We start from the raw sequence: 18,761 nt of genomic DNA, 5'->3' as shown, positions 1-18,761 counted from the left end.
CCAGTACTTGGTCATGGCTGTCTGCAAGCCGTGGGGCTAATATTTATAGACATTAATTACCCGACTGAGCCAATACTGACATAGTCTTGCATAGGCCGTAGAAATCCTTTTTCTTGTCCGACTTTGATTTTTTCGTCAGGAGATCTGTGCAAATAGAGAACCCATGTGATGTGTTTTTTGTCTGTAAAAGTCTTTTTTGTGTGTTTCGGGGAGGGGGGGGGCGGGGGGGAGAGCGAGGCTTTCGGTCTTTAATATTTTATTTTTTATTTTTGAAATAAATTTGGGCAGTCTGGATGCAACCGCGCCTGCTCTTGCTGTTGGGGCTGGGAGGTGGGGGGGGGGGTCCCGTGTCCTTCACATGTTTGGGGCCGTGCCTGCGTGCAGCCCCCTGCAGCTCCCTCCTTGCACGGCCATGCATGCCCCACATCAGCGTGCAATATCCCATGCACACCTCCACCACCCCACCTGTCTGTGCGGTGCACACGCGTGTGCACAGCCGTGCCAAGCTTTGCCCTTTGCACACAGCACCGTGCCCTGCAGGAGGAAGGGAAACCCGAAAACGGAGGGGGAAGCAAAGCAGCGGCTCCCCACCTTCCTCCTGCAAAGGGGGAACGGGCTCGGTGCGGCCGTGCTGTCGGGGTCCCCGGGCTGATTCCCTGCTTGCCGTGGGGACGTGTCGGGGCCGGTGTTCCCGGCGCTGGCGGCTGGCCGGCCCCCGGGGCTGCGCGGCGCTCACCCAACTGGGCCAACCCGCTCGCGCACGGCCCCGTCCCGCCGACGTGCTGGGCTGCTGCCCCAGGAGCCCGGCCGGTTCCACCAGCCCGGCTCGCCACCCTCCTGCGTCACGGCGGCGGGGTGGCCACGAAGCCGCAGCCACCGAACCCCGGCCCCGCCGCCCGGCTTCCATCCCTAGGGCTCGGCGCGGCCGTGCCTCAGTTTCCCCACCTGCAGCAGCTTCGTTTCCCCGCGGCTTTCCCCCGCCCCGGGGAAGGTGACGGGGAGGGGAAGGCCCTGGGGCTGCGCGTCAGCTCTGGCTCTGCCACGGCTTCCCCCGGCCCCGCTGCTGGCTCCTGCAGGGAGAGGCCCTTTGGGTCCCCGGGTGGAAAGTGCCGGGGCGCGGGGCCGGCGGCTCCGTTCCGGGTAGCGGGCAGGAAGCCGGGGGTGGTGAGCGCTGCTGCGGTCCCACGGCCGGGTGAGCCGAGCACCCGCGTGCGCCCCGGTGCCGTGTGGGGCCGTGGACGGACAGCGGGGCTGCAGGGCAGCGCGGCTCCAGGTGACGGTGGCTGCGGTGTCGCAGCTGGGGACACCGTGGGCAGGAGCGGCCCCGTGGTGTGTCCATCTCCAGCCCGCTGTGAGCCCACCCTGGGGGGCTGCAGGGTGAAGCTGCGCTGCTCCCTGCCACCCCCTGAGCTTCTGCACCCAGTGTGGGGGCGCAGCGGGGGCACTCCGAGGTCCCCAGCACCAGGGGGCACAGCGGGGGCACCGCTGGGTGCGTGGGCAAAGCCTGACCCTAGGGAAGTGGGGGCTGACCTGTTTGGCTGTTATTTAGGGAGGGGGTGGGAGTCCCTTCAGGCCATGGTCCCCATTCAGTTGCATCCCCTGCAGCCTGGGGCTGTCTCCCCCCCTCCCCCCCATGTCCCCATCCAGCTGCATCCCCGCACCCCAGGGAACCGGGGGAGGAAACCAGGGGATGGAGCAATCCAGAGTCCCACGGGGCCCCCAGCACCCTACGGATGGGATTTCCCAGCTGGGGCCGGTGCCTTCTCCCTGCAGGAACACTCAGGAGGCCAGGGGGGGGCTCACTGAGCCCCAGAGCCCCCCCACCCCCCCAGGGCAGCCGGCATCCCGGGGCCGAGCTGCGGAGGAAGCCGAGGCCGGGTGAGGAAGTGGCTCCGGTTCCTGCGGTGGCTTGTGCCGCACCGGGCGGCCCGCTGCCAGCGCCCGGCTTTGACGTCATTTCGGGTAGCGCGAGCCCTGGGCTGCCCCCCCCCCCCCCTCCCCGACACCCCCGGCCCGCGCCACTCGCGCCAAATTTGGCAAGGGGAAGAGGAGCCGCTCGCCGCGCCGAGCAAATGGCGGAGGCCTTTTAAGGCAATCCCTGCCCGGCCGGGCACGCGCGGGGACACGCGCACGTGTGCACGCTCACGCCTGCCTCTTTGCGTGCACACGCGTGTGCGCAGGGGATGCAGCAGGCGGCTCTGCAGGGCGGCAGCACCCACGCGTGTGCAAGCAGCTGCGCTCCTGGCGGCCCCCAGGATCCCCCACGCCTCTGGCCCTGCAAGGGGGGGGGTTCCTCCTTCTGGCCCCCTCCCCGTGGCCTTGTCCCAGCTCACTGAGTTTGGGGGGGCTGGGGGAGCTGAGGGTGCTGCTGGGCTGGTGGCACGGGGTGAGGGGTGGGTGTGGGATGGGCCTGGCCCCGAAGCACAGCAGAGGCACAGTGCGGCACAGTGCGGTACGGCATGGTGTGGCATGGCACAGGGCGGTATGGCACAGCATGATATGGCACAGTGCGCTATGACACAGTGCACTATGGCACAGCACGGCATGGCACAGTGCACTATGGCACAGCATGGCATGGCACAACACAGTATGGCACAGAATTGCATGGCACAGCACGGTGTGGCACAGCACGGCGTGGCAGAACACAGCAAGGCATGGCACAGCACAGGGTGGCACGGCACGGCACGGCATGGCACAGCACGATGTGGCATGGCACGGCACGGCGTGGCACAGTGCAGCACGGCGTGGCACAGCCCGGCTCAGGCAGCCTCCAGCCTCGCTGCACCGCCGGCACCCACGGGAGGTGTCTGCAGCGCGGCAGGAGGCAAGCTGGGACACGGGCGCCGCATCGCGCCGCCGCCGGGTGACATCACCACGCCCGGGGCCGGCAGATGCTGGTGATAACGGGGGGTGTGGGGGTGGTCCTGGGGGGGGGGGAGGCGGGTGGGCGAGGCCGGGCGGGAGCCGGTGTCCAGGTGCTCGTCGCAGCCCCGCGCCCCGTCCTGCCCGACGCCTCCTCGCCGCCCCCCGCCCCGTCCCGCGTCCCCGCTCCCCGCCCTGCAGGGCCAGGCCCACGCTGGCGCGGCCGCGCTCGTCCCAGTCCTCCCAGTATGAGGCAATGCAGCAGCACCAGCGTCGCCGCTTTGGTGTGGTGCCTGCTGGGGGGGAGACGGGTGTCACCGGCAGGCGGGCGCCCGTGTGTGTGTGTGTGCGGCCTCACACGTGTGTGTGCACACACGGTGGGGTGCTTGCAGGGGGGGGGTGCACACAGGGTGCAAGTGCATGCACTGGGGAGGGGGGACATGCAAGGGGAGGGGGCTGTGCATGCAGGGACACGCAGAGATGAGCGTGCATACAAGCAGTGCACGCTCCCCTTGCACCCCCACCGTATTTCAGCCCCCTGAGGGGGAACCGTGCCTCCTGTGGGACACCCACAGCAGCAGCTGCCCAGGCAGAGGGGGTGCCCCCTCCCCAGCCCCCCAGGGTGCAGCCCACAGCTCGGTGCGCACAGCACACACCCCGCCGGGCCTCAGCCGCCGGCCTGGGGCAAATATTTGCCTTCAGTCCTAAAGCTCAGAGCACCACGGGGTGACCCTGACCTGCGCCAGCCCCTGCACCGGCTGTGGTGCTGATGGGAGAGGGCTGGGGACGGTGGGGGCCCCCCTCTCTGCCGGGCACCCTCGGAGGGGCAGCGAGGCCCCCACCCACGCGGGGCCAGTGGGTGCCGGCGGGTTGGACCGGGTGCCCCCCAGCCCCGCCAGCCCGGCCCCCGCAGCAGAGGGTGCGTCGGGCAACACCCACGGTGGTGAGAGCCGCGGCTCCCACGGGCCTCCCGTCACACCCCAGGGGCCGGCGCACACCCACAGCCACAGCCCTGCTGCACACCAGCCCCGTGCACACCCAGCCCCGTGCACACCCAGCCCCTTGCACACCCAGCCCCGTGCACACCCAGCCCCGTGCACACCCAGCCTCGTGCACACCCAGCCCCGTGCACACCCACCCGCTGCTCCTCATCCCCCCCAGACCCGCAAGCTGCTTTGCCACGTCTTGTGCGTGCATGCAGGCGGCACGCTGCGTGCAAACCCTTGTGCACACGCACACGTGTGTGCACACCCCACTGCTGAGCACACGTCTGGGGCCGATTATCTGCTTCGGGCTGAGCCCCCGGCCCGCAGCCCCCATGGGTGCCACCCGCTGCTGCGCTGGGCACCCGCTGGTGGCTGCTGGCGAGAGACGGCGCTGGCGCGGCTGTGCCAGACGCCGGGTGGGCGACGAGCTGCCGGCGTGTCCCTGGCAGGAGCCGGGAACACGGCGTCTGCCGGCAGCGGGGGTCCCAGCGCGCTCGCGGGGGCGAGTCCCAGCCCCCGCACGGGGGGCTGTGGGTGGCCTCCCACCGCCAGGGCACCCATGGGTGCAGCCCGAGGCGCCTCGCCCTGGGCATGGCTTTGGGGTGCAGAGCCCCCCCTGTGCCCACGCAGGTCCCAGTGCAGCTGCAGGCACGGCCCCTCGTGGGGCCCCCACGGCTGCGGTCCCACAGGGCACGGCGAGGGGCTGGGCTGCGGGCAGGCAGCCCTGGCGTGGGGCGCGGAGGCGGCGAAGGGGGGGCCGGGGCGGGAGCTGCCGGCACAGAGACGGGATCCTGGAATTAAAAACATTCCAGGAACTGACTTTGAACCAGATAAAATAACAAGCGCCGCAAGGAATGTCTCACCCCACCCCCCCGGCCGGCCGGCGGCCTCCGTCCCGTCCCAGCCCCACACCGCTCCCAGCCCAGCCCCACGGCGCTCGCCCAAACCGCCCTCAGCCGCCCTCCGCCCCACACGTGTCCCGGGGCCCCCGTGCACGGGTGTGCATGCACAACACGCAGCCAGCGTGCACAAATACGTGTGCAACGGGTGCAGCGCAGCCGCGTGTGCGCACAGCAGGGGGGGCGTGCTGCAGTGCAGGCGTGCAAGCAGTGGCGTGCACGTGGCTGTGCCCTCACGACACGCATGTGCACACAGCTGTGCACGCGTGGGTGCCGAGTGTGCACGCTGGTCCCCTTGCACTGCGTCCCCGAGCACCGCGCTGGGGTGCAGAGGGTCCCCCCGTGGCCACGGGGCCTCCCCGGCCCCCCCCAGCAGCCTGGCCCTGGGCCGCGGCCGGCGGAGGCAGCCCGGCGTGCCTGGGCGGTGATATCACGGGGGACGCGCAGCCAGGGGCACGCCGCCCAGCCCGCTCCCAGGGGACGGCCACGCGCCTCCTCCTCCTCCGGAGGCCCCGTGCCGGAGCCAGGATGGAGCCGCAGCAGGGGCCCGTGGTGCTGCAGCAGCCACCCCCACGGCCACAGCAAGCGCTGCAAGCTGGCACTGGTCATACTGGGAGCCCCAGTTCGGCTGCTTGCTCTTGGAAAGGGGCCGCTACCAGAAGTAAAACCTCCGGCCCCCGGTGTCCCAACACCTGGAGACCCCCCCAGTGTGTCCTGCAGGGTGCTGGGAGTGGGACCCGGGCTCAGTCCACCACTGGGGACCCACAGGGATGGTGCTTAATGGCCCTGGTGACAGCAGCGGGGCGGTGGGTGGGGGTCTCCTGGTGTCACCCTGCACCATGCACAGCGTGGCCCCGGCGGCGTGGCGGGGAGCGGGGCCGGAGGGCAGCGCCGGTGCGTCACCGTGTTTACGAGGACCTCGAGGAGCCCGCGTGACGTCCGCGCCGGCCCTGCCAGCCACAGCCCTGCCAGGTGGCACCGTGCCACCGCGCCGCGCTCCCCCCGGCTGCCTCCTTCGCTGCTGCGATTTTCGGGGCTGGCGCGTGGCCACCCAGCCTCCGGGCCCCGGTGTCACGGAGGGGGGGGGGGGGGGGTGTTGAGCTGCCCCCCCCCTCCTCTTCGCCCTCCCCGAGCCGTCAGCCGCCGCGCTGAGAGAGCAGATGGGGCGTGCGCGGGGCTATATATAGCGGCGGGACCCACAGGTAGCGATGCGTCAGCGCGGGTGACGCAGCCCCGGCGAGCAAGCGACGCTCGGCCGCACGCCCCGCACACGCCCCTGCTGCCGGTCCCTGGGGGCCGTGGTGGCTTTGCCCCCCCCCCCCCCCCCCCCAAAATGTCCCCAACACGCACAGGAGCTGGGGACCTGCAGGCTGCTGGCGGTCCCTGCGCGTGGTGGCCGCAGCTGCAGGGTGCTGAGCGTGCTGCTGTGCTGCAGGGTGGCGTCTGCTGGGGGCTTGTGTCCCCCCCTGTGTGTGCATGTGTGTGTGTGTGCGTGTGCTTGTGGCTCCCGAGGAGCTGTGCAATATCTCTGCATGGTCACGGCTCTGTCACCGTATGTGCCATGTGTCCCCAAGTGTTTGCATGTCCTGCGTGTCCTGCGTGTCCTGCGTGTGCCCGCTCCCACCCGCGTGTGCGTCCCGTGCAAGCACCGCGTGTGTGGCCGTGGCACGTCTCCGTGTGCGTGGCCGCGGTGGCCGGGGCTGACTCAGCCCCCAGGCAGCCCCGGAATGCCCCCTCCCCGCGTGGGGAACCGGCCCGCGTGTCGCAACGCCGCTTCCTGCGCCGGCTGTGCTGGGAACTGGGAACGGGCTGTGCTGGGGACGGGGACGGGGACAGCCGGGGCTGACCCCGGCCCTGCTGGGAAGATAAGGCGGTGCCACCCTGCCTCCATCCTGCCTTCTGGGAACCGGGGCGAGCGCAGGGGGGGGGGGCCGGGCAGCGAGGAAGGGACCCAGCAGGGTGAGGGCTCACCGTGGAGCCCCCCACCCAAACCAGTGCCCCCCGCAGCCTGCTCAGAGCCAAGCAGGGCCCTCCCTGGTTAATCACAGGGCCCCACGTTGGCCCCGAGCTGCGAGGGGAGCGGGGAGCCTTGGCCCCACTCCAGGACCAGGATGGGGGCCTGGGTGCCCTCCCCAGCGTGGGATGGGGCTGGGGGTGCTGCAGGAGCAGGAAGCCCCCACTGCGCCCGTGGTGCCCAGGAGGGGCAGGGTCCTGTTGGACCCATGGGGTGGTGCAGGAGGGGTGGGAAGCTTGGGGCTGGGGGCTCTGGGTCCTTCCTGCATGTCTTGGGGGTGCCTGGTGTGGGTGTAAAGGGGTCTGGTGGGGGCGTAAGGGGGCAGTGCGGGTGTAAGGGGTCTGATGTTGGTGTAAGGGGTCTGGTGGGGGTGCAACGGGTCTGGTGGGGGTGCAAGGGGTCTGATGGGGTATAAGGGGGCCAGCACGGCCGCCCTGCATCTAGACCCAGCGTGCCGAAATGGGGACTCCCCCCAGGCCATGCGGGGGGAGCAGCCCTGGCTGCCGCAGTGCCGGGGGCTCAGCTCCAATCCGAGCCCCCCCCTGGCTCCAGGCCGGGTGTTCCCAGGCGGGCTCCGGGCGGGGCTCAGGAGTGGGGCCGGACTCCGCTCCGTTCCGCTCCGTGCTCCGGATCCGCTCCGTGTTTTGCGGCGTCCCGCGGGGCTCCGCGCGCTCATTCATTCACAGCCGCCGCGCGCGCTCCCGGCCCATTCATCCCGGCGGCGCGAGGGAGGCCGTTGCCGTGGCAACCGCCCAGGCTCCCGCGGCGTGGGCAGCGCCCCCCCCCCCCCCCCAACATCATCCCCGGCAGCGGGGGGGGAGCCTCGGGGGGGTCCCAGCCCCCTCCCAGCCCCCCCCCCCCCCCCCCCGTGGAAGGGACGAGGCCCCCCCGGGGGCACGGCGGCGGCGAGGGGGGGTGGGGGGGCGGCTGCGTGCCCGCGGGGGGGGGCGCGTTTTGCTGGGGGGGGGTCCCGCTGTTTGCAGGGTGCGGGGGCTCCTCCCGGTGCAGCCCCCCCCGGGCCCTGCTCCCCGCCTTTGCCCCCCCTCCAGGGTGGATGCCACGTCGGCAGGGGTGCCCCCCCCCCCCAGGAGGCCCCCCCCCACGTATAGGGGTGGGCGCAGGCTGCAAACCCGCTGCTGGGGGGGGGCGGGGGGGGCAGGATTTGGGGTGCATCTGTGCTGCAGCCGGGTGCTGGGGCTGGCTGTGCGGGGAAGACGGGCACCCACCGGGGTGCCGAGGTGATTTTTTTTGGGGGGGGGGGCACCGGTTGTGCAGGGGCCGTGTGTGTGGTGGAGGAAAGCTCAGGGCTGCATCATGGGCACGGGGGGGAGCCGGAGCTGGGCGAAGCTTCCCGGGGTGTCAGGAGCGAGGAGCTGTGGCCTCGGGGTGCCGGGGGGGTGCTGCCGGTCCCTGCACCGCGCCCCAGCCCCGCAGGTGGGCTCTGGCCGGCGTGCAAGGCACGGGCACGGCGGGGGTGTGCCACCGGGGCCGTGTGCGGCTGCTTGCACGGCTGCTTTCGGTGCATCGTGCACACGCAGCTTCTCCTGCACCTTGGGTTCGTGCACGCTGAGGACCCGGGCAGGTGAGCGCACACGTGTGCACGCACGCACACACACGTGCCAGCGCCTGCTTGCACTCCCGGGCTTGCCTGCACCCGGGGGGGGGTGGGGGGGGAATGCACACACGCACCCCCAGCGCCTGCTGACGTCAAGGCGCGGGTGCACACGCGGGCGGCGCAGCGGGGCCGCGCACACGCACACGCCGGGGGTTGCCCTCGCACGCAGCCGTGCGCGCTCCTCTCCCCGGCGGGCTCTGCACGCCGGCCCCGCGTCTCCCCGCTGCCTGCCGGGGGTGACTCACGGCGCGCAGAGGAAGCCGTGACTCAGTCCTGGATTCCTGCCTCTCCCCACCCCCCAGCCGGCCCCTGCCATCGCGCAGCCACGTGGAGCCCATGGCCGCACCGCAGCGGAGCCGGGCACCAGGCTGCGGGGAGCAGGGATGGGCTTTGGGCCCCCTACCCTGGGCCGCTGCCCCCACCCTGCAGGGTCCTTTGCAGCCCCGGGGGCCTGGTAGCTCCGGCAGTGCCAGGCCGGGTGCGCAGGAGGAGGCAGCTCCGGGCGCTCGGGGTGGCACCGCGCACGCCCTGACTCACGCCTGAGCACCGGCTTCAGGCTCGGGCACGTTTCCCGGGGTGTTTCGGGTGGTGCCAGCTGTGCAGCGCTGGCCCAACCGGCGTGCCGCCCCCGGGCAGCGGTGCTGAGCGCTGCCCTGGGCTCCCCGGTGCAGCACGGGCACACGGCTCCGTGCCAAGGCTGCTTCACAGGCTCAGGTTTGGGGCCAGGGTGCCGCAGTGTCCCGCAGGAGGTGCGGGGCACCTGGGCACGGGCAGGGAGTGGGCGCTGGTGGCTGCAGAGGGGAGAGGGGCTCATACTGCTCACTCCGGTCACCAGCACCAGTGGCCGGAGCAGATGGGGTCTTACCGGTGCCCTGCGCTTCTGCACCCAGCTCCCTGGTGGGATCAGGAAGGGACGGGGAGTGGGCAGGGGCCGGCTGGGTGATCCTGACCACCCCACACCAGTGGTCAGCAGGGCGGTGCGGGTTGGGTGCTGCGCGGTGGCACGGGGCGGCCTCCCTGAGTCAGAGCGAGGTGGAGCCGCTGCCCCCTTGGCGCTTGGCTCCGCAGCCCGTTCCCAGGCCCCGCTCGCCAGAATCACTTTCGCAATGACTGGGACAGCCACCCCAGCCCTGCCCTCCGGCACCGCTTCTGCTGAGCTCTCCCTGGCCCCGTGCCCCGCAGGTTGTCCCAGCCCTGCGCTGCCCATGGCCACGCAGCGCTGCCCGTGCCCCGGTGCGGCTCCGCCGGCTGCACCCGGCCAAATCCCCTGAACTCTGCCCCCTGCGAGTTCCTGCCTGGGCGCTGCGGCTTTTGTCCTCTGGAGCAGACCCACGTGTGTCCCCGCGTGGCCGCGGTCCCTTTCCGGGGACGGGGTCACTGCAGGTGGCACCTGGGGGTCGCGGCGAACAGCGCGGAGCTGGCAGTGAGTCACCCGCAGGCAGGTGGGGAGGCATGGGGACGCGCAGCGCTTTAGGAATGACTCATCTGTAAAACAAACAAACAGCGAGCTGGTGTGAAGCTGCGCTTCCTTCGCTCGCCCCAGGGGAGCCTCTGGTGTGCCCCGGCCACCCAGACCCCAAAATGTGCCAGCGGCCGCGGCTTTGGGAGCCGCCGCAGAGGAGCAGCTGCGTTTTGGGGTTGTGCACGCTCCCGCAGCACCGCTTGTCCCAGCAGCTCCCTGCAGCGCCGGCAGCGTGACGGGGAGCACGGGGAGCTGCAGCCCGAGCGGGGGCCGGAGCCGTTCTGGTTTCAGACGTGTGTCACCTCCCGGAGCATGGGGACATTTCTCAGCTTTCACGGTGGCAGCGCTACGGAGGCGCGAGGCCGGGCTGGCGTTCAGGGGAAAGTGGTGGAGGTGTGAGAGCAAAACGGCAAATCCGCCCCCGGCTCCGCACGCAGGTAGCAGCCCCGGGAAAAAGCCTCGAGAGAAAGAGGTTCTGCGTCAGCGCCGGGACGTCACAGCCCCACGGCGGTGTGGGGTCAACCCGGCGAGGATCTGCCCTCGCTGCTGAGCGGCACCAAAGGGGCAGCAAAGCCGCTGCCAGGGAGCGAGGGGCTTGGGGACAGCGAGCGGTGGCTGCCGGAGCCGCTTGGCCACGAAGCAGCTGCGAGGAGCTCGGCGTGGAGCGCTGCACGGGCTGCCGGCCGCAGCACCGGGGGACTTCAGGGCAGGGGAAAATGCAGCGCTTTGCCAGGATTTTGTGAAGGGTAAACAGGCTGAGTCAGTTAATTATAGGGCTGCCAGCCCAGCATCGATCCCAGGCAAAATAATGGAAGAGCTGATCCAGGCCGTGATTAATAACGCGTTAGAGCGCAACGGCACGGCTGCTGCTCGCGGCCGCCAGCCGCCTGCGCTCGGCACGGCCGCGGCACGGCCGCCAGCCCGCTTTCCCCAGGACTTCAGATGAGGTTTTATTTCCAATACCCATTTTTCAGAAGTCAGCAAGTTTCCGGGCACAGCGCAGATCTTTCCTGGGCCGGCAGATGGGGAGGAGGAGTGCGGCCAGGAGGCCCCGTGGCCGGTGGGATGCTGCCTGGGGCCGAGCACCCGTCCGTGGTGCTGGGTGGCAACTAGACCTTGGCAGGAGCCCCAAACCCCGGTGTTTCGCCCTAGGACAAAGGTGCCTTCGTGCCTTCCCCGTGCAGCTGGGCTGGGCTGGAGCAGGAACTGTGGGTGCCTGGCTCCAGCCGCCGGGGATTTCCCGTGTCCGAGCTCACCTGGGCTGGGGCTGCCGGCCTCTCCCTGGGCCGTTGGGCTGTAAATCCCAACTGGCTGTGATTGCCACGGCCGCAGCCTGCCCGGACACCCTGCGGCTTGGCTCCGTGCCGGGCTGGCAGTGAGCTGGGTGGTGGCCAAGCTGCCCCCGGTCCTATGCCCACTGCGGGGCAGCCTTTGAGCCCCTGGCCCCCGTGGCTCATCCTTGCTCCTAATTTTGTCGGTTCTCAGCCCAAAGCAGCTTCTCCGGGATCCTTCTGTGGCTGGGCAGAGCCAGCAGCATGGCCAGAGCTGGGTGGGGGCTGCGAGTGGCACAGCACCAAGCGCCACGTCCCTCGCCCCGGGGGGCTGCACCGCCACCAGCACCCCCAGCGAGCCCCCGAGCGCGCACACCACGGCCCCGTGCGCATGCACGCGCCCTCGCTGGCTCAGCCCAAAATGTCAGGAATGTTTTGTGGTGAGGCTGGAAAAAGGGTCATTCACTTACTGGATTTTTTTTTTCCCCCCTCCTTCCTTTTCGCTCTTTTATTCGCTGTGTGTGTGTTGTGGCTTTGGCCGGGGGCCCGGCAGCGGGTGCGTGCGTCTGTGTGTGTGTGTGTGTGTGTGAGCAGGCGTGCGATGAGCCGGGTGTGACGGGGCCGGGGAGGGCTGCGAAAGTGCTGAGCTGGTGTGAACCCGAGATCCCATCGCCTCCTCTTCAGCCCTTCCTGGAAGCGGCAGCGGGGAGCGTCCCCGCTGGGTGCGCTCCGGGGGCAGTGGTGCCCGTCCCCGCGGGGTCTTGGCGCTGGAGGCACGGCCCCGCTGCGGGGCTGCGGGCACGGGCAGGAGATGCCAGGACTCGTGCGGTTCATGGGGGTGGGCAGGATAATTCCCACTCGTGCCCCCCACCCCGTTCAAGGGGCTGTGCTGGTGGGGGGCACCCCCCCGCTGTGCTGGGGAGCAGGGGAGGCTCAGGAAGAGGCTCTCAGGCACGCAGCGCGTCCGCCTGCCCTGCACGTGCGGTCGCAGTGGTTTTGTTTCCTGGAGCAAGCAGCTGGGAAATGGCCCCCGCCGGCCTCGCTTCCTCCCCGCTGCCTCGGCCCCGGCCCTGTCCCCGTCCTGGCTGGGGCACGGGACCCGGTGACACGCGGTCACCTGGGGCTGCCACTGCGGCACGAGCCGAGGCGCGAAGGCACCAGGTGCTGCTGGCAGAGCAGCCTCTGCTCAGGAATTCGTGCTTAATTTAATTTATTGCCAATTAACTCAAACTTCTCAGCACTGATTTGGGGATCAGGGAAGGAGAAAACACAAACAATGAACGCCGCAGCGAGCTCCTGCTCCTCGCCTTTCCCCAGGCTTTGTCCCTGTCTCAGCTTCCTGCATCCTCACCGTGGGTCGTGCTCAGTCCCTCTCATTCCTGGGGGGTGGCAGCAGCACAGGGTGGGGGCCCGGCTGCTGCTGGGTTTCACGCTGCAGCCCCGTGCTTGCTCTGCTCCTGCCCAGCTCCTCCTGAGGCCACGGCCTTGCGGGTGTCCCTGCCGTGGCACAGAGCTGGGTGCTCCCACTGGCACAAACTGGGTGCTCAGGCGTGAGCAGTCGGGTGTTCGTCTGCGAGCTGATTGTGCGCTCATGCACGGATCCATCGGGCTCTCGTCCGTGCACTGATCACACAGCCGTGCATGCGCCGAGTGCGCGCCTGCACGTGAATTAACCGTGTGCTCGTGCACGGGTGGCTCGTGTGCTCACGCATGCGTGCATGGCGCGCTCATGCCCGAAGTCACGGCCAGCCCTGCGCGGACTGACTGCGCCTCCCTCCCTGCCAGTGCCGATTCGGTTCATGCGTGAGCTGTGGGGGTGCCCACGTGTGCCACCAGTGACCCCGAGATTTGTGCTGATGCAGCAGCTCCCTGAGCCTTTGGTCCCCATGGAGAAGGGGAAGGAGGAAAACCAGGCTGCGCCCTGGCCGTGTCCCGGGGTTGGGGCTGGGGGGTCTGCAGCGGGACCCCAGCGAGGGCCAGTCCCAAGCGGGGCAGGGTCTCAGCGCCCCGGGGCTGCAGCTTTGGGGGTCCCAGCTCCCCTTCCCCATCACCGCCGGGCTGGGGAAGCGCAGGGGAAGCGCGGTGGCAGCGTGGGGCTCGGCGTGCCGTGCCTGGGGCCACGCGCTGAGTCAGTGGCAGGCCAAGAATAGAGCCCGGCGTCCTGACTCACTGTCCTGCGTGCTGAGCACCGGGCGGCACTTCCCCCCCCCCAGACAGGGCTCAGCAGCCCCGGCCTCCCCCTCGCGCACCCCCTTTCCACCCCCCCTGCGAGGCAGAGCACCCAAGCGCCCTGCCCGGGCTCTCCCCTCCCTGCAGGAAGAGGAAAAGCTGCCAGGCAGGGAGCGGCTTCCTTTGGGGAAGGATGCTCCCCCCCGAGCCCCCCACCCGCAGCCTGGCCGGGCTCCCCTCGCACACGCGTGTGCAGCGTCCCCGTGAGCTCCCACGGCCGCCCGCCACGTCCCAGCGCAACTCCTCCTCCTCCTCCCGCCTCTCCGGGAGCCTTCCCGAAATTCGTCTCCATTGATAAATCCGGAGCGTTGCCACGGCGACGGCTGCAGCGGGGCGCAGCGTGGGTGCAGCGCCGCCGAGGGGCCCGGGTGCTGCAACGGAGAGGGGGGTGAGGGGGGCACAGCGGCTGCACACACGCGTGTGCAACGGCCGCAGCCCAGGTGGGGGTGCACACGTGCACGCGTGTCCGGCTGTGTGCAAGCGTGCAGGACCTGGCGCACGTGTGAAGCGGGGGTGCACGGGGTGGTGTGAGCTGGGGGCGCAGGGCCGCGGGGGGCTCAGGGAGCTGCACCCCGGGGCAGAGCGCGCAGACGTGGCCCCCGGCGCCGTCTGGCTCCTCTGCGGCACCGTGAGGAGCCCAGGGCCACCGGCCCCTGTGGGGAAACTGAGGCAGGGCGCAGAGGCGTGATTCATGGCGGAGCAGACAGTCACTCGGGGACAGGGAGAGCGTCAGCGCCGCGGCACGGCGGCACGGCCGCGCGGTCCCACGCGTGGGGCTGGGGGCTCGCTCGCACGCCCACCCGGGTGCCCCCCGCGCGTCCTCGTGCGCCCGGCTGCAGCCCCGGTGCCCAGCTGGGGGTGAGCGGGGCCAGGCGTGCGCTCCCACCTCCCTGTGCACACGCGTGTGTGTTCCCGTGGGCACCTCCACGGGGGGTGTGCGCCCATCCAGGGGGTCCCACGCTGGGTGCCGGGACCCTCCTGGCTGCCTCGGGGGGGTTGGCGTGGAGCTGGTCACCGGCACCGTGCAGGGGGAGGCAGCCCCTTCCCGGGGGAATGGAGCCCGCTGGGGGGGCTGTGGGGGGCTGGCGGCGTGGGGGGGCTCGGGCTGGGCTCTGCTGCGTGCAGGGGGGGGGTTGGGAGGGGGGTGTCTGGAGCTGGACCCCACACTGGGGAGGCCCCGGGACCACCCACTGCCTGCAGCACCGCCGGGCGGCTGCAGACCCCCAGCGCTCGCACCGCGACCACCCTCTGCGTGGGGCCGGGGGGGGGGGGGGGTTCTGGGGGTGGGGAGGGGGCTCAGGGTTGGCTCCTGCAGCCTCGCAGCCCCCCCTTGGACCCCCTCCCACGCCACCCACGGCCACGGTGCTCGGGTTGTGCGGAGCCCCGAGGCACCCTGCAGCGGGGACGGGGGTGCTGGGGGATACTGGGGGGTACTGGGGGATACTGGGGGGTCCTGGGGGGTGTCAGGGGGTGCTGGGGGTGCTGGGATCAGCCCCATGTGCAGCCAGGAGCTGGGGGTCTCACCCAGGAGCCGGGTGGGGAAGGGAAGGGGATGCGCAAGGGTGGCACTGGGGGGGGTGGGGGGGGGCTGAGCGTGGCCGTGGCCCACGCTTGCAGGGGGGGTGTGGGGGGGGGGGCAGGATCGGTGCCGTGCACGTAGCGTGGCTGCCCTCTGCTGCCACGGCCGCGCTCAGCACCCAGCGGCACCGCGCGGCACCCATGGGTGCAGGGTCCCGCGGGACCGGGGGGGGGGACCCACGCAGGGACACGGGGCAGCCTCCAACGGGCTGATACGGGGAGTTGGAGGGGGGGGGCTCTCCTCCTCTTCGGATTTTGGGGGGGGGGGTCTGAGCCGTGCCGGGGGGGCGCAGCCGTGCCGTGCCACGTCTGGTGGGTGCCGTGGGGCAGGGAGCACCCGTGGGTGCGGCGGGGCAGGGCTGGGTGCCCGCACGGGAGACACCCAAGCTGCAGCGGGTGAACGCCCCCCCCCCCCTCCCCATGCCCACCCCTCCCACGCACCCCCCCCCCACGAGCACCCACCCACGCAGACACCCCAGGATGGGGGCTCAGGGGGCTCGGGGGGGGCTGTGCGGAGCCTCCCCACAGGGCTGTGCCCCCCCCCCTGCTGCCTGCCAGCCCCCCCCCCCCCCAAAAAAAAAAGGCAGCGCCCAAAGGGGGCCCCGTGCGGTGCGGGGGGGGGGCCGAGCTCAGGAGCCGTGGGCGTTAAAACAGGAACCGCGCCCCCGCTTCCCGGATCTCGCTCTTTTTTTTTTTTATTATTATTCTTTTTTTTTTTTTTTTTTTTTTCCAAAACATGAACTGTGCCGGGGGGGGGTTGTTGGGGGGGGGGGGGGGGAAGGAGGGGGTGGAGGAAGGGCAGCAGCGGGTCCCCAGGGCCCCCTCCGGCTGCTGAGCCGTGCCCATAGCTCTGGATGCTGTTGGGGTGCCCAAAGGTGCCCCCCCCCCAGCTGGAGAGGGTGGGGGGCCCAGGGGACGAGCAGCCCCCCCCCAGCAAGCACCGTCCGTGGGGCTCGGACTGCGCCAGGGCTGCAGGATGGAGCTGCCAAAACTTTGCCAAAACTGGGGCCAAGCCTTTAACACCCCCCCCCCCAGCACCGTGACCCCCCCAGCACCGTGCCCCCCCCCCCATCCCAGGCCTTTCTGCAGCCCCTCAGCCCCTGGGGGGGGCCCTGGTTTGCGGAGATCCCACCGTGTGCCCCCCCCAAGCAGGCTCCTGGCCCCCTGTGCCCCCCCTTTATCTGCAGAGCCTCCTGCACTGAACAATAGCAGCCCCCCCCCGGACCCCCCCAGCCCTTCCCAGCCCCTGCCAAGGGGGTGCTGAGCGCCAGCCCCGCGCCCCCCCCCCAGCGCCCCACTCGGAGCCTTATAGGGGCAGGCCCGCGGCACGCACGGAGCCGGGGGGGGGGCTTCAAGGGGGGGGGGGGGGGGAGCTGCAGGAATGCTTGCAGGCATGGAGGAGCCCCCCCCCCTCTGCTGACACCCCCCCTGCCCAGCTGGAGCGGGATCCCAGCAGCTGGGGGGGGGGATTTAAGAGGCATCAGCGGGGCTTTAAAAGCAGCTGGGGAGGGGGCTGCAGCCCTGGGGGGGGGCTGGGTCTCCCCCTGGGGGGGGGGTTCCTCAGGTCCTGCTGCTCTCAGGGGTGCTGGGGGGGCTTCCCAGGGCTTTTGGGGGCTCCGGCAGCGGGGTTGGGCTCTTGGGGGGGGGATTTCCAGCTCAGAGCGGGGCTTTGTGCCTGGGGGGCTGCATCCTCTCGCCCCCCCCTTCGGCTCAGCGTGGTGGGAGCCTGCGGCTGGTGCCTCCTTCCCTGGTGCTCTCAGGTCCATGGGGGGCTCCTGGGTTTGTTTTTTTTTTTGGGGGGGGGGCAGCTTTTGGTGGCCCTGGGGGGCTGCAGGGCGCTGCTGGGGCCGTGGCCCCGTGCAGGATGCGGTGCGATGCTCGGTGCCCCATTTCGGGGTGAGCTCAGCCCCGGGGGCCAGGATCACCCCCAGCCCTACAGTGGGGCCCCAGCCCCGTTCTTCTCAACCCCCCCCCCTCGTGAGAAAGCCCCCACCTTGCCCGCGGGGCGGGGAGGCCCCCGTGAATTGGCTCTTTGAAGCAGAACTCCCCTCCTGCCAAGCGCCAGCTGCGGGAGGACGGCTCCACAAAGCGCCGGCTTTAGCACCAAGGTAACGGCTCAGCGGGGCGAGGGGCATGAGCGGGCGAGGGGCTGGGGGGGGGCGAGGACACCCCCACGGCGCTGCCCCCGGCCCAGCTGCAGGATGGGGAGCGGAGCCCACCCGGTTTGGGGTCCCCTCGAAGGCCCCGCTCAGGGCGCAGCGCGACGGGGCGGCACCGCAGGGGCAAAGGGTGCTTTTTGGGGATGACCCCCCAAAAAATGGGGGCTGTCAGGGGGTCCTCGCTCCCCTCGTCCTCGTGCAGCCCCGATGGCTTGGTGATTGCCGGGATCGGGGCCTCCCCTGCGAGGCCGCAGCTCCCCGGGCAGGCGTGGAGCCGCTCGAGGCAGGGACCTTGCCTCTGCCTGCCCTGCCTGGGGGGACCTCCCCGACCCGTTTCCCCTGCCTTAAAGGGGGAAAAATAAAAAAATAATAATAAAAAAAAAAGGAGCAGGAGCTGCGGGGAGAAAGTGACCCAGACGGCCAGGAATCCGCTGGGCTGTCGGGTCTCATTCCTGCCTGGGGAGAGGTTGGGTTACAGCCCGGCACCGCGCAGGGGGGCTCCGAAGGGGGACGGAGATGAGCTCCCGGCACGGTGTTCGGGGTGATGCTGCAGCTCGGGGGGGGCTCCAGGGCTGTGGCTGCCCCCGCAGAGTCCCGGTTATCCCAGTTTGTGTCGCCGTGCCTGGAGTTGGGAGCACCAAACCCGCTCGGCTGCGCAGCTCCGGGTTGTTCACGCGCCCTTGCAGGCGGCAGAACGGGAGCGCAGGCGACGTCCTCGTGGCCAGCAAGGAGAAGGCAGGGGGAAAACGGGGCCCTGGGGCCCTCCTGCAGGGAAACTGAGGGTCCCCATACGTGGGGGCAGGAGGGGACGAGCCCCCCACCCCAAGCACCGCAGCAGCGCCGCTCCAGCCCCAGGGGCGAGTGGTGGTGAGGAAGGGACTGGGGTGGGAGAGCCCCGCTTCCCTCCTGCACCCCTATGGCTCACCCAGTGCCCGTTTCACCTCCTGATGGGGTGCGAAATGCCATCCCTGGCACCCTGGCAGCTTTTTTTTTTTCCCCCTACAGACCGAGATGAAAATCTCCCTGCATCCCCACACCTCCGTCCCGCAAGGTCACCCGGCGTTTGCCCGCTGGAAGTTTTTTTTTTGCGGTGTCCTCAGGCAGCATCTCCTGACCTGAAGAACTACGAGGCTGCAAATACTCTTAGATGATGATTAATGGGAGCTTATATAACCGGGATGAGTCCCTGATACAGCTGGTAGGCTGACAGGAGCGAAGGTGGGAGAGAACCGCGCTGCTGCTGCTGCTTTTTCCACGCCAGAAGGAGCCGCAGCTGGCGCAGGGGCCCCTGGAAGCGCTCCCGGCACGGATGCAGGGGTGGGACGGGGCTGTGGGGGGGCGAGGGGCGCCCGGCCTCAGCCTGGGGGGGCTCCCCGGGGTCTCCCCAGCCCCATGAGGGAAGCAGAGCAGGGTTGGGGCGGAGGCACGGGCTCTGCGGGGAGCCTGGCGCTGTCGGATGTTCCCGAGGGCCCTAAAGGGACCCCAAACCACGCTGGTGAACAAGAACCGGGGCGGTTCAGCCCTCTGAAAACCCAGGGTCAGAATTAGGGGGGGGGCTGAGCCTTGTGGCCCCCGAGGTGATGGCAGAGCTGAGGTTGCAGCGCGGAGCTGCTCGGGGCGTGAGATCTGATCCGCCCTTGCAGCTAGGATGGAAAAAAAAAAAAAATCCCAAACCACGACTGCTCC

This window comes from Aythya marila (assembly GCF_965140915.1).
Source record: "Aythya marila genome assembly, chromosome: 27".
NCBI lineage: Eukaryota > Metazoa > Chordata > Aves > Anseriformes > Anatidae > Aythya > Aythya marila.
This window is presented reverse-complemented; position numbering follows the sequence as displayed.